Source organism: Biomphalaria glabrata, chromosome 10 (genome assembly GCF_947242115.1).
Source record: "Biomphalaria glabrata chromosome 10, xgBioGlab47.1, whole genome shotgun sequence".
Classification (NCBI taxonomy): domain Eukaryota; kingdom Metazoa; phylum Mollusca; class Gastropoda; family Planorbidae; genus Biomphalaria; species Biomphalaria glabrata.
Window position 1 is genome coordinate 42,882,576 of NC_074720.1, and position 19,885 is coordinate 42,902,460.

The window sequence follows — 19,885 nt, forward strand, 5'->3', positions numbered from 1 at the left end:
AGCAGGCAGTGGTTACGCTTATAGTCATGGCAGTAATGGTGTGATATTTACTTGTGTAGCAGGCAGTGGTTACGTCCTATAGTCATCGCAGTAATGGTGTGATATTTACTTGTGTAGCAGGCAGTGGTTACGTCGTATACATCTACAGTCTCTGGCCATCACCTAAATTAAAATTTAACTTAACACTAATAGTCCAATATGTAAACTACATGCTTACACATTACTTCCTAATGTGTCTTAAAACGAATAGATATTAATTAATAATATCGTTTTATCCCGTTCTTCTAAGAATGTGCGCTTATAATACTGTCTCTAATTCAGTCACAAGAAACACTGGCACTTGATTTCAAACATCAATTCGGTCCAACACCAAGCCGTGTTTATGCCATCTCCCATTTAGCTCGAGCCTGTCACACAAGTCCTGGTTTGGATCCCCATACTAAATGAAATATAGATGTTAAATGTTTTCTTGGAGGTTCAGCGAGTGCCTATTTAAATTATTCCGATAGCGGATTCCAGCGGTGGTTGATTTTGAAACCAATACGATGCCAATGCCCATACATTCTCATCGTATGACCTCAAAACCATCCATTCGAAGTTTGATTGTTTCTTTGTTTTCTAGCGGTGGTTGATTTTGAAACCAATACGGTGCAATGCCCGCACATTCACATCGTATGAACTCAAAACCATCCATTCGAAGTTTGTTTGTTTCTTTGTTTTCTTGTGGTGGTTGATTTTGAAACCAATACGATGCCAATGCCCATACATTCTCATCGTATGACCTCAAAACCATCCATTCGAAGTTTGATTGTTTCTTTGTTTTCTAGCGGTGGTTGATTTTGAAACCAATACGGTGCAATGCCCGCACATTCACATCGTATGAACTCAAAACCATCCATTCTAAGTTTGTTTGTTTCTTTGTTTTTTTCTTTTCTAGCGGTGGTTGATTTTGAAACCAATACGATGCAATGCCCACTCATTCACATAGTATGACCTTAAAAACCATCCATTCGAATAGCTTATTTTTTTTTTATAAAAGGTACGATCTTTACATTGGAATGTCTTTGCATTTAGATTACTCATTTTTGTCACACACTAAATTTGTCTTATTGGCTGGAGAGGGGGCCCACCAAGATGTTCTTGAACCCGGGCCCACGGGTACCTTGCTACGCCACTGTCTAGAGTCAATCTAGACTAAGAAGAATAAATCTGGGCGATGAGAAATATTTTTACCAATTGTTTTTGTTTAGCGTAATTTTATGCTTTTAGCTTTCTCGTTGCGCTATGATCCAATCATTTGTCTTGACCAGTTGGAAAGGGGTATGTGGAGAAAGAAGGGGGTGTGATCGCTTTTTAAAAGTATATTTGAAAAAAAATGGATGTACTGTATTGGAACTCGAGGGCTAAAACCTCCTCAAGCCAATTCACTAACCACTCTGCCAGCAAATCGCTTATGAACATAGAATGTTTTATAGTTATCTATTGTTAGCTTCAAACTTTAAAGCGCGATCTACAAAGTATAAAGGGGGCTAATTCAACTTATGCCACCATATCAGTCGAGTACAATTTCTTTCCCTTGTTTGTTAGGATACATTTGTACAAATGCTCCTTCTTCCCTAGTGCTATTAGAGCATGGGATGGGTTGCCTGGATCAGCCAGGAATTTAGAGTCATTGATTAACAGGCATGACCTAGGAACACGAGCAGGACGTAATCATCATCTTGTTTTAACTCTTTCTCTCCGTAATTATTTTTCTTGTTTCGATAGTATTATTCATTTTCCTCATTTGTTTTTCACTATCTTATTCAGATTAAACTTCAATAACTTTTTTGTTTGCTATCAGAAAATATTGTATTTGATATTAAACTGTAGGAGAAATCATGCTCTTTTTACACAATACAAATTAAAGTTTATAAATCCAAAAAATACATAAAGTTTAATGGGGGTCAAATCAACGTTGGCATCGTCAATTAGGAGAGAAAGAGTTAAAGTAGCGTCTCATGAGATAAGAGAATAATTTACCAACAGTTTATGGACTAATTGGTTTAATTTTTAAAAATTGATTCTTGCTGTGTCATGTAAAAGAAATAACTGTGCAAAATATTTCAGCTTGACATGAAATAGGGTGTGGGTGAAAAAGCGTGTGCAAACTTTCTACCATGAGACAGAGTGACTTTTTTATAAGCTTTGGAAAATTTAAATCATTATTATATGACACTATCTCCGGCGTCCCATTGTAGATGTGTCCAGAGATTTAATTATGAACTATATCCTCCAGGGAACAAGACGCAGAGGAAGACCAAAAAGAACATGGCGACGCAGTGTACTAAAAGAAGCCGAGAGGACCGGGAAGAGCTGGGAAGACATTTAAAAAACCGTGGAGAGTGACATGTTTTTGTCGAGGCCCTATGTTCCACAAGGAACCCAAAGGAATGATGATGATGATATCCTCCTTGGCTTATCTTATAAATAAGAAAAGCCATATTGTATCGAAGTTGAGTTCAGTTACGTTATCTAGTTTAATAAAATAATGGTCAGCATTGTCCCAGTTCAGTTGAGGACTTAAACCACCTACTTTCTGGGAAAACACTAGAAGCCCTATCACAAAGACCTTTTTTTTTTGTCAACGTAAATTGTGAAGCATCTAACACCCCCCCCCCCTTTTTTTTTTTTCTCCTCAGAAACAAATACTATTCTTCTTCTGACCTTTGACCTGATTACTTTCGTTTGTTTACGAAAGATTAAAAAAAAAAAACTCAATCCTTTTTATTAAGGGTCACAGCGGTCTTGGTCACATGACTGAACTTGTCAGCAGAGAGGGAGTAAAAAAGAGAGAGGTGTCAGGCCGTTGGAAAAATAAAAACACAGGAGGTAGAACTAATGAAAATAAATGTTACCTCGCGTTCTGATCATTAACTCTTGTCTCTATGGAAGTAGATCAAGCACTTCACTAACTTGGACCACTCTAAGTATAGTACTTATGACTTGGGATGGCATTTAGTTATGTAACAATGTAATACATTTATTAGAAACTACACATCATTCCAAGTGACAGTGAGTGGGGAAAAAATCTGTCGCCAGGTAGGCTTTTTCTATATATGCCGTGTAAAAATTTAATATTATTTCACTTTTCAGTTATATGACATAATATGTTTACAGAATAGGTTTTGACAAAATCTTTATAGAGTACTTAAATGTATAGTTTATTCTACACTATCTTCTAAAATATAAAATCCTTGGCCCTGATGACTCACTGACTATCACAAGTTTTCCTACTTGCTGTTTCGACGATAAATCACGAATATTTAACTTGTTATTACTTAACTGGCACCTAGAACTGGTACCTAGAAATAGCACCTAGAAATGGCACCTAGAACAACTAGGCCATTTTCGCGATCAAAATCGTAGCGTTAAATTTAACAAAAACGATTTTTGTTTGTTTTTAAATTCACAATTTCGACTCAATATGTTTTTTGAAGCCGACATTTGAATGTCTAAATTATAACATTACATTTCCTACCTCTTTAAGGACTTTAAAAAAATACGTTTATGGTGCGTAACTTTTTTTTTTCGTCCCAGTTTTTTTTTTTTTTTTTTTTTTTATAAATCTATGTTTATTTCTACATAGATCTAGATCTAAATCTAAAATTCTCCTCCAGATCCAGACAATTGTCAGAATGAAAGTTAGGGATAATCCTTAGATTAGTGGGATTATCAGAACAGGGACATCCCTTTGAACGCGTGGGGGTGGGGGGGGGTAGATAACTAATACAGTTTCAGATATAAATAGTTAATAATATTGGGAGGGGGGGGTACGGTAGCTAAGTGGTTATTGCTTGGCTTCCGAACCTGGAGTCCTGGGTTCGAATCTTGATGAAGACCTGGGATTTTGAATTTAGTGATTTTTAGGGTGCCCCTAGGGCCAACCAACTCTAATGGGTGCCTGACTTTAGTTGGGGGGAAAGTGAAGGCGGTCGGTCGTTGTGCTGGCCACATGACACCCTGCTCGTTTAACCACTAGGCAAAGAAGCAGACGACCTTAGCATCATCTGCCCTATAGATCGCAAGATCTTAATTAATGATAATGTGTAGTAGTGCAATTTTAGAACAACACCTACAAGTAGACATTTTGCCTAAATTAAAAACGTATAATTTGGATTTTCAATATTTCTTCTAGTTTACGAGATCTAAACGGGACGGACGGACAGACGGACAGACATTTCGCACAAAACTAATAGCGTCTTTTCCCCTTTCGGGGGCCGCTAAAAAAAAAACTGATTATGCGAATAGGCTTATAACAAAGATCTAGAAGATAGAGAGATAACTATATTGATCATGGAATAGTGTCATACTCTGACCAATGCTTAGTATTTGGTTGAAACTTGGTGCATAGTTCGTAAAGAAAGTTAGCACCATTATAATTATACAAAAAACCTCGCACCATGCTTTATTTAAAATTTATATGAATATTGAAAATTAACAGGAATGCAAGGCCTGACAGGTTCAAAACGAGATAATAAACCTTTTTGGGCAATGATTGTCATAGTGAATATAACTTAGGGACTATTAAAAGAGTGAGTGTCTGAGTGGGATTTTTTTTTTTGGGGGGGGGGGGGGGTAGGAATGTGTAATATGGTTTGTGGAGATGAGTTTAAAAAAATTGCACTTTTGTAAAAACCGATTAAAAACTAGGATCTAAAAAGATCCCTCAAAATATTGTAAACGAAACACGAAACTTTGCATTAACTTCAAGACATTAACTTCAAGACATTAACTTCAAGACATTAACTTCAACACATTAACTTCAAGACATTAACTTCAAGACATTAACTTCAAGACATTAACTTCAACACATTAACTTCAAGACATTAACTTCAAGACATTAACTTCAACACATTAACTTCAACACATTAACTGCAACACATTAACTCTTGTTTTCATCTGGAGTGTATGTCCTTGTGGCTCTCGATCGCTCCTCATGGCGTGATGCTGTGAGTCTCGGAGTCTCAAGATTTGAAGCAAGAAGAGTGGCCAGGGCGAAAGAGCGCCGAACCAACAAAAAGCTGAGAGAAAGAAGCAGGCCTATCTGCAACTGACCTAACCCACCCATGCCACACATGCGGCCGGCTTTTTAAAGCGAGGATTGGACTTCACAGCCATCTTCAAGTCCATAGGAAATGAGAAATGTGCTCATCTTCGACCACGAAGGAGAAGCTATATATGTCCCGCGCCTTCGGTTGCTTTAATGCAGCGGTTCTCAACCTTTTAGTCTCGGCGAACCCTTTTTACAATTCCCCAATCTGGCACGACCCCCCCCCCCCGCACACACACAGCAATAGAAGAGTAGATAATAACAATCCATTTTTTCGAGGGTCTTAGGCGACCCCTGGCAAATCGCCAATCGACCCCCAATGGGGTCGCGAACCACAGGTTGAGAACCCCTGCTTTAATGCAAGGATCAGGTTCATAGTAATGGTGACTGGCGTTTGTTGTGACAACTGTTGTCAGATCGTCCCCCCTCCCCCCCCCCCCCCCCCCCCACCTTTTTATTTCCCTGCATGTTCATAAACCATTGATAGCATTACAGGAATTGGGAAACAGAGACAGAGATTTGGTTAAATAAACAAAAAAAAAAAAAAGAAGGGGCGACTAGGACTATCACGTCTATAAGGATTGTGATGATTTGCAATGTCGACATTGCAGCTAATTATTCAAATTTCTCAAAGCTCAATCTGTTTCTTTTTTTCCTTCATTAAAAACAAGAAAAGTTCGTATTTTATAGTTACTTAGTTTGTATTCTGTAAGGAAAATAATGACAAAACGGATTGTTATGAGACCATACAATTCGTTTTTTTTCCTACTTTTTTTTGTGTGTGCAATGTAATCTTTACGAAATAGTTAATTAAAAGAAACAATAATGCAATATTAAAATAATATGGTACTCTTAAAAATTGTTAACGCTATTTCTTCGTAACGCATTCTTTGATGAATTTGATACTTAAAACAAATTATTTATTGTACCTAACAAAACTAGAATGAATAAATTAAAAATACCAAACTAGTAAACAAATAAAACTGATTAGGCGAGTAGGCTTATAACAAAGATCTAGAAGATAGAGAGATGACTATATTGACCATGGAATAGTGTCATACTCTGACCAATGCTTAGTATTTAGTTGAAACTTGGTGCATAGTTCCAATGATGCCTGGTCGTGCGGTTTGCTCGCTGGACTGTCGTTCGGATTTATCGATGGTCGAGGGTTCAAATCCTGCCCGCTCCCATCCCCCGTCGTCCTGCGGGAGGTTTGGACTAGGAAGTAAACTATCTTCAACTCTGAAGGAACATCCGAAACATGTAAAACATTTTACAATCATTTTTAAAGAAAGTTAGCACCATTATATTTATACAAAAGCCTCGCACCAGGCTTTATTTAAAATTTATATGAATATTGAAAATGACCCGGAATGCAAGGCATGACAGGTTCAAAACGACATAATAAACCTTTTGGGCAATGACCTTTTTTGCAAAATACCGTTACTAAAAGAATTTCAATCCGCGCCATTTTTCTCTTTCACTGGTGACAGCACTCAAGACAAGTAGCGTAGCTATGGTAGGGGATGCGGGGAAGAATTTGAAAATTTCCCCGGCCCCCCACTTGAGGGTGCCCCCCCCCCCCAGATGAGTGTTCGAATTTTTTTAAAATCACTTATGCAAGCAGTTTTTTCATAAAAATACATCACTTTTACAACTATTCACTATTAATAGTAACAAACAAGTGAGGCTCTTTATCAGGGGAGACGACATTGTAACATACTTTAACAAACCGATATCCTATGTTTAGATTTTTTTGTCAATTTTTTTTTATATATATTTGTATTGTAACGTTATGTAAGTTTTGTTATACTAAGTACTATATGTACACTCAAAAAATGTTTACTATTATTTTTTAAAGAGGAGAAAAAATCTATTTAGTATGCATTTAAGTCAGACATAATTTAAAACAACAATTAATAAGTAGTTTTTCATATTATCATTAGTACTGCAATACAGACACTGGAAATCTGAATAGCTGCTTTGTTACACTGTGTAAAATCAAGAACAATAAAAATATAACCAATAAAAGCATAACCAATAAAAACATAGAAAATAAAATAAACAATAAAAATACTTAAAAAAATAAAACAAAGCTTCAAAGAAGTGTCATTGTATTAAGTAGTTTGGACCAGTCAAGTAATTAAATTTGTAATAGATCTAGAGTAATCTAGACCAACAACAAGATTAGAAACATTTTTACCAATTGTTTTGTTTAGCGCTATGTCATGCTTTTAGCTTTCTCGATGCGCTAGATTCTATCGCTAATCTGGAACCAGTTTGGGCAAATGGGGGGGGTGGGGGGTATGACAGACAGAGTGAGTAAATATATTGATGAAACTATAAAAAAATCAAACAAATCATCAGAGTTTATTAAAAGAAATTTCTATAAATCAACTAAGAACATAAAACTAAAATGTTATTTAACCTTGGTTAGGCCAATAATAGAATATGCATCCTCCGTTTGGGACCCCTCAACTCCAGAAAACATTAAGAAACTGGAACAGACACAAAATAGAGCAGTGAGATTCATAACAAACGAATATTCACATTTGACTAGAGTAACACCTTTAGTAAAATCACTAAATTTAGAAAGCTTTCAGGACAGAAGACTCAAAAGTAAAGTAGCAATTATACACAAAACACTGAACCATAATCTTCAAATACAAAAACAAAATTTAATAACATACTCTGAAAGACACAAAGATAAAGGCACATTCCTCGTCCCATATGCTAGGACAAATTTGTACAAATACTCCTTCTTCCCTAGTGCTATTAGAGCATGGAATGGGTCGCCTGAGCTAGCCAGGAAAACCAGTGACTTGGCAGAATTTAAGTCATTGGTTGATATGCATGACTAAATGCATGACGCGTAGGACGTAATCGTCTTCTTTTTTGAAGTAACGTCTGTATTATATAAGATAAGATAAGATAAGATATAAGCTTTGAAAAAACAAAACACGGGGATTAGACAAACGGATATTTTTCACGAAGAGTACGTAGTAGTGTCAAGGCGAACAAAAAAAAAGGTCACGTGGCAGGTGTAAGCAGAGCCAACACGTCATAATTTATGTTAATGACTGTGTCTTAGCACCCTGTGTGCTGCAATCATCGTCGGCGGTTAGCGTGTGTGTAGCAAAAGGTTTGTGCTGATATAAATGTGCAGACGACCAGTGACAAGGGAAAGAAGTTCTACTACAGACTAATGCGCCAAGCCTCTCTTCCACACACACGAAAGACGCTGCGTGTCGGTTTAATTAAAGGATGACAATTTTTACTGTCAGTGTAACAGTGAAAAAAAGTTTATCTAAGTTTTTGTAACATAAATGTAAAGTGAAGTCAATGAACTGAAATATTTCTGCTAGCCCTTTTAACGGTGGGTGGCCCTTACAGCTGAGACGCATAAAGTTTTTTTTTTTGTATTTTAAAGTCATTTATAAATAATAATAATTTTATTTATAAAGCGCTGTTAACAAACAAAATGTAGGCTCAAGGCGCTGTAATAACATTACAAACACAAACACGACAACTGGAATTACAATTAATCTAAAAATGTTTTAAACAGATAGGTCTTAATGTTCTTCTTAAATGTGGTGTAGCATGTTGTCTGTCTGAGATCAATGGGGAGTGAGTTCCAAACCTTTGGTCCGTGCCCTGAAAAAGCCCGCAGACCGTAGCTTTTGAGGGAGAAACGTGGCACCACTAAAAGCGTTGAGTCCATTGAGCGCAAGACTCTCTGGGGGACATATGAAGTAATCAGTTCGCTAAGGTACAAGGGCATCTCGTTATATATACACTGATGACAAATTTTGGCGACCTTGTAATCGATTCTCGCTTTCACGGGAAGCCAATAGAGCATGCGCAAGAGCGTAGTAGCAGAATCTTGTCTTGTTTTTCTAAGGACTATTCGTGTGACATTGCTCTAAATACTTTGCAGCTTAGCTATTTTGTCATCGGGTATACCTGCTAGCACGGCGTTGCAGTAGTCAAGGCGGAGAGTATGAATGCCACGGCTAGCGTGTTGACTCCGTTGTTAAATATGGTCGGATCTGGCCTAATCTACGCAGCTGCAGATAAAGACCCTTGCAGAGCTGACTTATGTGTGGGTCGAAAGATAGTGTTGAGTCGAAGAAAACTCCAAGATTCCGCACTACATGGACATAAGGAACATGGCAGTTCGTGATAAAGAAAGAATCTGTGTTTTCAACTTTTGAGACGTTGTTCCGAGTGTCAATCTTAATTATTTCTGTCTTGTCTTCGTTCATCTTGAGTTTATTCTCAACCATCCAATCGCTCACCCTTGCAACGGTACCACTGATTTTCTCTTCCAGATGCGACACCTTTGTGGGTACCGATAAATCGTATAATATGAAGTTGCTATTGTCATGTCTAGAACAATATTATTATAATTTTTTATAGTCTACGCCATAAAAGGTTAACAAATGTTAAGGAGAAATAAATGATATAAATACAATATTTGAAATGTGTATAAAATTTTCATATTCTTTGGAGCGAAAAAGAAAAAGAAAATAAATGAAACTGTTACTTTTAAGCCTGTGATATTTACCACTTAACATCTGCGATAAATTCTTTAAAGAGTTTGTGTCCCTTATTTAAAGATGAATAGTTGTCTCCCCTTGCTCTCAATATCAAATTACGCTGCACTATATATGTCACCATCTGAGACGGTTGCATTATAATTCTATAAAGTAATGTTCCCCTTTTAAGGCCTTGCGATCTATAGGGCAGAATGGGTGTCATGTGGCCATCACCAGGACCAAACGCCTTTGCTTTTCCCTACTCAAGTCAGGTACCCATTAGAACTTAGGTGCGCCCTAACCCGAAATTCAAAATCTCAGTCTTCACCGAGATTTGAACAGAGGATGTTGGTTCGAAAGCCAAGCACTTAACCCCCTCAGCCCCCGCAACCTTAATATAATTTTATGCCCAGCCATTGTGTCCAGCCTTTATGTATATGTAGGCATCAATATTCTATTTTATCAATAGATATGGTTGTAACTGTGCTCCCGCGCCACACTGGTGGTGCGCACCTGAGCACTACTAAACACTAGGAGTAGAAGACATGTTTAAATAGGAAGAAGGACTGTTGTGGATCCGGCTAAAGTCATGGAGGTCTAGGCTGTCTTGACTCGAGAGAACGTTTTTTGTGCTATCTATGAAGTGTGCAGGCAGTGGTTACGTCCTATAGTCCTCGCAGTACTGGAGTGATATTTACTTGTGTAGCATGCAGTGGTTACGTCGTATACATCTACAGTCTCTGGCCATCACCTAAATTAAAATTTAACTTAACACTAATAGTCCAATATTTAAACGACATGCTTACATATTACTTCCTAATGTGTCTTAAAACGAATAGATATTAATTAATAATAGCGTTTTATCCCGTTCTTCTAAGAATGTGCGCTTATAATACTGTCTCTAATTCAGTCACAAGAAGCACTGGCACTTGATTTCCAACATCAATTCGGTTAAAAACACCAAGCCGTGTTTATGCCATCTCAAATTTAGCTCGAGCCTGTCACACAAGTCCTGGGTTGGATCCCCATACTAAATGAAATATAGATTTTAAATGTTTTCTTGGAGGTTCAGCGAGTGCCTATTTAAATTATTCCGATAGCGGATTTCAGCGGTGGTTGATTTTGAAACCAATACGATGCCAATGCCCATACATTCTCATCGTATGACCTCAAAACCATCCATAAGTAAATAAATACCTAGTTTATTGTTACCTCTTGCCTTTTCGTTGAGTGCGTACCGTAGAGTCACAACAATATGATATTGTTATCAAAACTGTGATTTCATGGCTTCAGAGTGCGAAGTCAAAGACATGCGCATCTAAGCATTGGGCCTTTTTTTTTCTCTCTCGCTAAACCAGGGGTTCTCAGCCTGTGGGTCGAGACCTTCTTGGGGGTCAATTGACCATTTGCCAGGGGTCGCTTAAGACCATCAAAAATATGGATTGTTATTGTCTACTCTTCTATTGCTGTATGTGTGTGTCGGGGGGGGGGGGGCGGTCGCGGCAGAGTGGGGAATTGTAAAAAAGGGGTCGCCGAGCTTAAAAGGTTGAGAACCGCTGCGCTAAACAGAAAGAACAACTGTACGTACACTAATACACAATAGGTTGCAAACATTTTTTTAAAAGTTATTACATTTAAATTTCTGTTATTTAAATTCTTACATTCAACATATTTTCTTTCTTTTCATGTGGACCCCTTTTGATAATGAACGCGAGCGCAATAGCCCCCCCCCCCTCCCAAATCGTCCCATAGTTGCTACGCCACTGAGTATTCATTGTTAATTGTTTCGGTAATTAGCTTCACATTTCTCTTAACGTTTAGAGATTTAGACGAATAGTCCCGTACTGGTCACGTGAAGGTTTCTACTCACGTTAGGACTTGTCTCTTTACTGATATTTAGGTCAGGGTTTTAGATTAGCTTCCGGTTGTATTATTTACACAACGTCCGGGAGTGGTGTTTATCCATTACATCTAATTACACTTCATCCAGGAAGTTGTATTTAAGTCCGGTAATTTTTATTGCGAACTAAAATTTACTGACCTTCCTGGCACCTGGTCAAGTAGGATACCCTGCCATGTAATTAGCACTTAACCTCTTTGTCTAAACAATCTGGCCACTCCACGATTATATCTTTATAGTTGGTGATGTTTTCACATTTATTTTTAGCGGCCCCGTTGTGAAAAGCCGCTAATAGTTTTGTGCTATCTGTCCGTCTATCTCGTTTTGAATTCTAAAACCTATAAGCACTAATGATGTTCAGATTTCGCGATCGCAATGTGCTCTAATTAGATGTAGTAACTGATGTTGGTCTCCAGAAAGCGAAGTCTGCAATGTGCTCTATCTAGATGTGACGACAATTGTTGGTTTCCAGAAAGCGAAGTATGTAATGTGCTCTAATTAGATGTAGTAACTGATGTTGGTCTCCAGAAAGCGAAGTCTGCAATGTGCTCTAATTAGATGTAGTAACTGATGTTGGTCTCCAGAAAGCGAAGTCTGCAATGTGCTCTAATTAGATGTAGTAACTGATGTTGGTCTCCAGAAAGCGAAGTCTGCAATGTGCTCTAATTAGATGAAGTAACTGATGTTGGTCTCCAGAAAGCGAAGTCTGCAATGTGCTCTAACTAGATGTAATGACTAATGTTGATCTCCAGATAGCGAAATCTTTTTCTTTTTAAAATGAAATTCGCAAACTGTTTCTTCAGACTTTTATAAGACGATGTATATGCATTGAGTATCATGGAAGTTATCTAAAATAACAATATACTCAATTGTTATATCAACCGAGGGGATAATGACAACTGACCTCACAGATACCTTCAAGGCTCTTAACATTCCTAGGAACATTCTCGTTGCCTGTCATAGGGCGGAGCTGCTGCAGACCTTACACATGACCAGAAAATTCCTCAGTGGAAACTGATAAAAGGTCTACGATGAATTTTGTTTCCCTTTAACGAAACTCGACCCTGGCAGCGCCAGAGAATGGATACTCGTTCGTTTCTAACATATTACTACTAATAATAGTTAATAACAATAATAAACGGGAAGAAAAATTACGGAAAGTTTGTGACTTTGTTACATGGTGAGACGAGGCTGCGTCCTTAGTGTGGCTAAAGGCTGGACACCTATACCATGAATCAGAAGGCTTTGTCACCACAATACAGGTCCGAGTCACTAGTACTAAAACTATTAATGACTTAACCTGAACGTCGGTGAGTCAATTGAGCACACGATGACAGGATGACAAGCTTTGTCAGAATCTGCCTGTTTCGATCACTTTGATTTAGTTGGTGAAGCTAATCTTTCAGCACCTGGCCTTGACGTACGATCTGATCAGAGGCGGACAGGCTATATGGGCATTCGGGCAATTGCCCGGTGGGTCGGTATCAAAATGGGCCGTTAGGGCCACCGCAAGAGCCGCCTGGAAGCAACTGTGACACGTATTGTAGTGTTAAAGGTTTCATAATAATCTCATATATAGTGGCCCTTTGGGCGTCGTGTTAAAAAAAATCTTTTACAGGCATTTTCAGAGATAATGTAACAGCCTACATCATAGACAGCGCTACTAATAGACTTCATCCTTTTAGGGCCTACACACTTAGCGATTAAAAAGCAACATAAGGCCTATATTTCTTATAAAGATATAGAGTTCACTGTATACATATGTACAGTTATCGATATATAATGAAACTTGACATAAAGACTTAGAGGACAGGTAGGCCTTGAATTGAATGTCCAACATATGATTTACAATTTGTGGGCTGGAGAGTATAGACATGCCTTGACTTATTTTGACACCCAGTCCGCCCCTGAGTCTGATGATGAACGGATAAGTCTTAGTGTTCTTCTTGAATGTAGTGAAGCATGTGATTTTGCAATATACTAGTTTAGAGAGTAGGTTAGTTTTGTCAGATAAATATATTGTGTATAGTTTTAGCGACGGTATAAGTAATGACGTAGTAAGACAAGACTAATGACGTAGTAGACTTAGGCGAACGGGAGACCAACATGGCGTTACGTTAGAAGTAGGCTGTGTTTTGAATAGTAGTTGAATAGTAATTAGATATAGCGACGTTTTAGGAAGACTGGACTGATTTCCCAGTGGTTAATAAAGTAACATTTTATAGAACTGAATGTTGTTATCAACTATATTCAATTTGTAATGTTCTGTGGCTAATGTTAAGTAATAATTGATACATGGTCGAAGTCAGATTAGATTAGCCCACAACTATTTGTCTGAGCTCAATGTCTGAACTCAATGGGGAGTGAAATCCAAACTTGTGGTCCATGTACTAAAGAAAACACAAACCGTAATTTTTTAGGGAAAAACTTGACAAAACCAAAGCGTTGAATCAATCCATGGAGTGCAGGGTTCTCTGAGTGCTGTTCAACAAGAAACAAGATCATTTCAGTTTTGTAAACTGATGACAAAGTGTGATCACTTTGTAGTCTATTCTTGCCAGCCACTTGAATATGAATGATCCTGAAAGTATTATTATAGTTTCCTTGCCTATTCAATTGAATGGGTGGTAATTTTTGTGTGTGTGGGTAAATGTATAAATATCTGTGTATTTTTTATGTATATAATGGCAAGTGAGACGAATTAGTGGCCTGCGTTAATATTTAAGATACGGTAAAGGAAACGCGCTGATAGGGGTGTCCTGGCAACAAGCAGAATGGGATGTCATGGAAACAGCAGACAGTGGTGTCATGGAAACAAGCAGACAGGGGTATCATGGAAACAGCAGACAGAGGTGTCATGGAAACAAACAGACTGGGTTGTCATGGAAACAGCAGACAGGGGTGTCATAGAAACAGCAGACATGGGTGTCATGGAAACAAGCAAAAAGGAGTATCAGGAAAACACACAAACAGGTGTGTCAGGAAAATACACAGTTAGAGGTGTCAGGAAAATACACAGTCAGGGATGTCAGGAAAATACACAGACAGGGATGCCAGGAAAATACACAAATTCGGGTGTGAGGAAAATACACAGATTGGGGTGTCAGGATAATTCACAGACATGGATGTCAGGAAAATACACAGCATGGATATCAGGAAAATAGGCAGACAGGGATGTCAGGAAAATACACAGATAGAAGTGTAGGAAAAACACAGATAGGGGTGTCAGGAAAATACACAGACAGATATTCCAGGGTAATACGCAGACAGGGGCGCCTGAAGAAAGCATGAAAAGCTAAAGATATATCTCGACATGTGACTGAACGGAGTGGAGAACCTTGGTTGCGTGCTCTGTCAAGGCGCTCTCACAACCTAGATCTCGGGAAATTATTCGCTTTAAATGTAAATGTAGATGAAGATGAAAGTAGAAACATTTAAATCTGGTGGAAATAAGAAGAGAATCAGCCTGCAATATTGTCCACTTTACTTCCATTACCAATTAGTTAATCATTTTAAAATAAATAACGCAAGGTAGTGCCCCCCCCCTCCCTTTAAAATACCACAGGAAATAGACCCGCTCTTACCGCCCCTTCCCGCTACGCCATTGAAAGGGGCCCAATCAGCTAACGAGCGATCAAATAACAAGCGTTCTCTCCCTTTGTCAGCCAGACAGCAGACAGCCTTTATTAGCGGCATGCTGCTGATTACGCAAAGTCCAAGATTTGTCAGACCAGGTGCAATTAAGGCTTGTTTAGTATCCACCTCGTCATAAGGTCAAATTAACATGCGTTATGATTTGACGACATAATGCGCGAACGAATTGCAGTTTTGTGAAGTTTTGTGGAAATTTTAAAATGCTGATATTACAAGAAAAACATAAAAATACTATTAAACGAAACAAAACAAAGCTTATATTAAGTCTAATTGTATCAATTAGTTTAGACTAAGGGAGAGGGGGATATGATTTGTAACTAGTAGAGGGGGAGGTCTGAAGATTTGTTACGTAACAAAAATATTCAAATGAAGTAACAGGAACAGTGGTCGTCCCACTTGCGTGGAAGGTCTATACTGCCGCTATACCACTATGACTATACTCCACACTCCGTTGTTGTGTGTGTATATATTAAAGGTTTTCCCACGGGCTGGGTCCGGCGGCCGCCCAATGAATATGTACAGTATTGGTGGGAAACAAACTGAATACACAGCGCCGATAGAAGTCGATACTTTTTCCTATAACTTTTTCATTTACATTTACCTTTTCCCTTAGTCTGTTGGACCGTTGGGGCACCATGCAAGATTCGTCCACCGTCTTTCTCCATTCCTCTGTGTCTTTCGCTCTAGTAAGAGCCTCTTTCAATGTCAGGCCCGTCCATTCTTTTATGTTGTCTTCCTATCGCTTTCTCTGTCTGCCTCTTCTTTTTGCCTGAAGGAAGGTCTGTGCGAGCCCCGAAGATCTTGTAATATGGCCATAGATTTTTAGCTTGCGTTTTTTTTTTTACGATAGTTAGCAGGTCATCATGGGGTCCAATCACTGCAGAAAGTAGCTCATCATGGGGTCCAATCACTGCAGTAAGTAGCTCATCATGGGGTCCAATCGCTGCAGTAAGTAGGTCATCATGGGGTCCAATCGCTGCAGTAAGTAGGTCACCATGTGGTCCAATCGCTGCAGTAAGTAGGTCATCATGGGGTCCAATCGTTGCAGTAAGTAGGTCATCATGGGTCCAATCGTTGCAGTAAGTAGGTCATCATGGGGGTCCAATCGCTGCAGTAAGCAGGTCATCATGGGTCCAATCGCTGCAGTAAGCAGGTCATCATGGGTCCAATCGCTGCAGTAAGTAGGTCATCATGGGGTCCAATCGCTGCAGTAACACTGTCTCTAAACTCTTGGTTCGTGATGCGGTCTTTGAAATTTTGTATAGATATTGTTAGAAATGAACAGTGACAGGTACAGGTCACTGCGTGTGACCCCGGCGAGATGACACAGCAGTGAGTGTTCGCTGGAATTTACGCGTGATGTTCCAGAAGGTACTAGCAGTGTTTTTACAATATTGGAGGAGCGATTAGGGACTCTATATAAACCAGAGAGTTAATGTCAAAAGTCATTCGTCGGTAGAGTCGTCGTTACTGTTGTCTACTGTGCGAGACAGTAGAAGAGAGATGTGTACGACTCGATGCAAGTTAATTAGGGTAGAGTTAACTGGAGTGGACTACTGTCGTTAAAGTCTATACAGCGAACTACAGTGGACTTGAGCCGTTAGTCGATACAGTCGATGTAAGACGTGTACGGCTCTGATTCGGTAGACTTGAATACGACTCGGAACAGCTGAGTAGAGTGGACTACGGCTCGATGCAAGTTGAGAAGAGATGAATTGCAACGAAGTATAGCTAACTATAAACTACCAGATATTGTACAGTCTTCTACGCTACATGTTACAGTGTCGAATTGTTAGAGTTTATAGTGAATAAAGTTATATGAAGCTGAAAGTTGTCAAGTTCTTTGCAGTGTTTTTTTAGTGTGTGCCTACTAGTACATTTAGCCAGAAGATTCAGGAATACGTAACAATATGATACAAAATGTCATTTGGGAAAATGATAATTAAATAAATAAGTCTTTTGTAAAATTAGAATTTTCTTGTACTCTACGGGCGAGGGGGGGGGGGTATAGAGTTTTGTTACGACTTTGACAAGGCGGGTAGGGGTTAAAAAGATTTTTGGCGTTACGTAACACTCGGACGTTCCTTAATAAGAATCAATTGGTTGTAAATGCAGGTAGTTTGTAATGGCGGTAATTGATGCCTAGGAAAAAAAAATGAACTGCTACAATTAAAAAAAACAACCATGGAGCTAAGAAGAAAAATACCCAGCTTTGTTGCATTTAAAAAAAAAATACTAACCCAAAACGAATACTTCACGAATCAATTTAATCTAATAACTGCCCAAAAATAAATGCTATGAAAGTTGTGTGCATTAACATTGATTTGTGTGCATTAAAATTGATTTGTGTGCATTAACATTGATTTGTGTGCATTAACATTGATGTGTGTACATTAACATTGATGTGTGTGCATTAACATTGATGTGTGTGCATTAACATTGATTTGTGTACATTAACATTGATTTGTGTACATTAACATTGATTTGTGTACATTAACATTGATTGGTGTACATTAACATTGATTTGCGAACATTAACATTGATTTGTGTACATTAACATTGATTGGTGTACATTAACATTGATTTGTGTACATTAACATTGATTTGTGTACATTAACATTCATTTGTGTACATTAACATTGATTGGTGTACATTAACATTGATGTGTGTACATTAACATTGATTTGTGTGTACATTAACATTGATTTGTGTACATTAACATTCATTTGTGTACATTAACATTGATTGGTGTACATTAACATTGATTTGTGTACATAAACATTGATTTGTGTACATTAACATTGATGTGTGTACATTAACATTGATTGGTGTACATTAACATTGATGTGTGAACATTAACATTGATTTGTGTACATTAACATTGATCTGTGTACATTAACATTGATTGGTGTACATTAACATTGATTGGTGTGCATTAACATTGATTGGTGTGCATTAACATTGATTTCAATATATTACGTTTACAAGTCTCTACTATTTGTGTCTCTATTAGCACGTATTTGAACGTAGTGGAGTGTGGTGCTTAAAACTCAAGTGGTGCATTACCATCATGCCATGTGTAACATGCCGTGACATATGTCAAGGTTGATTGAAGTCCCGTTACTGGAACAACATGCTAAAAAAACCAACAACAACAAAATACTTAAGTTTTAGACATTGTAAACAAAATCAAATTATGATTTAATCTAAACAACCACGCTCTGTGCTATTGACACCTTCCCTTTGGGAGCTGGGGGCTGTACGTGTTTAGGTAACTGGCGCCCGGTTCTTACGCGCCTTGGATAATACATTTTATCGGTGAAAGAGTTAATGAGGTTTAAGTAACAATGGGTTAATCTATATACACGCGATTAGGGCATAACAGGAAAAAGAGGTACAGAAACACTAATACAATCAAAGAAAATTATGCATTGGTATGTGACCAAGGATCTAGAGCAGGGTTTCCCGCACTTTTTTTCTTAACGGAACACTTCGCATTTTCTGAGTAATTTGGCGAAACACTTTGCTTAATTTTTATTATAGAGATTAATTCACGTGGTGGCCTACTAGATATTATTCCAAAGTTCATGGAACGCCTATTCGGGCCTCGCGGAGCTTATGGTTCAGCGGAACTCAGTTTGAGAAACACTGATCTAGAATAATTTTAAAAATTTGCTTCGGTGTTGTTGAATGTGACGGGTATATGTTAGGCTCCACTTGTCCTGTCCACGTTTTGGGTCAGAGAGTATTTGTGTGATTTGATGCTATCTTATGCAACGGAAGTCTCTTTTGCATGTGATCGTTTTAGGATGGAGAGTATTGGTGTAGTATTATGATTTGATTAGTGGGTATGAGCTGGCAGGACTGCATTACACCTAGCCATGTTCTGCTAGAGGCTGGTGTGGACAGTATAGAAACAGTACTTACAACCCAACAGCGGCGCTGGGTCGGACACTTATCCCGCATTGGAGACGACCGCACGCCGAATGCGAGCTTAAAGTAGGACGGCGTCACAGGAGCCTCTAGTGTTAATGGTCTGTCGTTGAAATATAGTTCCCGGAAGCTAGTACTACTAAACTTACTAAACCGATGTAGGGCGTATTCAATCTGAAATGTAGAACTTTAAATAACTTGAATAAACTTATTTTTAAACTTAATACATTTTTATTAACAATATACACAGATTCAACTCGAGATATAAATTTAGTAATAACAATATGAAATGATATTTATACAAAATCTAACTCTCTGAGTTCATCTAACTAACACCCACTGACTGTAAGCGGCCGAAGGGATCGCTAACCACAGAGAATTTCTTGACAGTCATATACTGTAGTTGCCAAATTCTGTTCAAGGACCGTCACTCCTATTGCTCTATCTATGATGACCCCCCTTGTGGAACGGTGTGACGGACTAGTTTGACTGGGTTGTCAGGTCTCTGTGCCATCTATACCCGGGAAGAGATTGTAAAAACAAAGCTTATATTAACCCTTAAAGTGCTGAACTGTTTTACAATGAGTGCATACACAATTCCGATGTTTAGAGGCTAAACTACCAAACGCGCTTTAAGGGTTAAGTGTATCAATTAGTTTGGATGAGTCATGTTATTAAATTCGCAATAAGCCTCAGACGACAATTTATAAAGGGGACTAATTCAGCTTGTATCAACACTTCAGTCAAGTACTATTTCTTTCCCTTACT

General features: G+C 38.3%; 1 protein-coding gene across 1 annotated transcript in view; it reads left to right on the forward strand.

The window, feature by feature from the left end:
• Positions 1-2,809: 2,809 nt before the first annotated feature.
• LOC106056811 (G-protein coupled receptor daf-37-like) overlaps positions 2,810-19,885 on the forward strand; it is a 37,842-nt gene continuing 20,766 nt past the window's right edge. The window contains exon 1 of the mRNA XM_056045181.1: positions 2,810-3,081. The gene's annotated coding sequence lies outside the window, so the exon portion shown is untranslated. The remainder of the gene's footprint in view (positions 3,082-19,885) is intronic.